Raw genomic sequence first — 1,285 nt, 5'->3', positions numbered from 1 at the left:
TTTCAGCCTGGTTTAAACTCTGTAGATGGGGACTGAGGAGGAGGTTTTGCAGGCTGGGTTATTTTCTGAAGATAGGAACTGAGGAGGTTTTTCAGCCTGGTTTAAACTCTGTAGATGGGGACTGAGGAGGAGGTTTTGCAGGCTGGTTTAAACTCTGTAGATGGGGACTGAGGTGGAGGTTTTGTTGGCTGAGTTTGCCTTTGAAGATAGGGACTGAGAAGGTTTTTAAGGCTGGTTAAAACTCTGCAGATATAGACTGGGATGGAGGTTTTGCAGGCTGGGTTTTTTTTGCAGGTAGGGTTTGAGGAGGTTTTGCAGGGTCGTTTTAAGTCTGCAGATGGGGACTGAGGAGGAGGTTTTGCAGGCTGGTTTAGGCTCTTTTATGGAGACTGAGGTGCAGGTTTTGGAGGCCTGTTTAAGCCATGCAGATGGAGACTGAGGTGCAGGTTTGGCAGGCTGGTTTAAACTCTGCAGATGGAGTCTGAGGTGCAGGTTTTGCAGGCTGGGTTTAACTCTGCTGTAAGGGACTGGGATGGAGGTTTTGCAGGATGGGTTATTTTCTGCAGGTATGGGTTGAGAAGGTTTTGCAGGCTTGGTTGTTTTCTGCAGGTAGGGACTGGGGAGGTTTTTCAGGCTTGTTTAAATTCTGTAAAAAGGGATGAGCTGGAGATTTTGCAGGCTGGTTGAAACTCTTCAGATGGAGATGGAGGTGGAGGTTTTGCAGCCTGATTTAACCTGTGCCGATAGAGAATGAGCTGGAGGTTTAAAGGCTGGTAGAGACTCTGCAATAAGGAAGTGGGATGGAGGTTTTGCAGCCTGGTTTAAACTCTGTAGATGTGGACTGAGGAGGATATTTTGCAGGCTGGTTTAAACTGTGCAATAAGGTAATGGGATGGAGGTTTTGCTGGCTGAGTTATTTTCCGCAGGTAGGGACTGAGAAGGTTTTGCAGGCTGGTTTAATTTCTGCAGTTGGAAAGGGAAGTGGAGTTTTTGCATGCTGGTTTAAACTCTGCAGATGGAGACTGAGTGGAGGTTTTGCTGGATGGGTTATTTTTTTACAGAAAGGGAGGGAGAAGGGAGTTTTGCAAGCTGGTTTAAACTCTGCAGAACTGGACTAAGATGGTAGTTTTACAGCCTGATTTGAACTCTCCAGATAGGGACTGAGGTGGAGGTTTTGCAGCCTGATTTAAACTCTGCTGATGGAGACTAAGGAGGAGGTTTTGCTGGCAGGTTTAAACTCAGCAGATGGAGACTGACATTTAACAATAGATGTAGACAATAGAAA

Source organism: Cyprinodon variegatus, unplaced genomic scaffold (assembly GCF_000732505.1).
Source record: "Cyprinodon variegatus isolate N-32 unplaced genomic scaffold, C_variegatus-1.0 Scaffold1231, whole genome shotgun sequence".
Classification (NCBI taxonomy): Eukaryota; Metazoa; Chordata; class Actinopteri; order Cyprinodontiformes; family Cyprinodontidae; genus Cyprinodon; species Cyprinodon variegatus.
Note: the sequence above shows the minus strand (reverse complement) of the source record.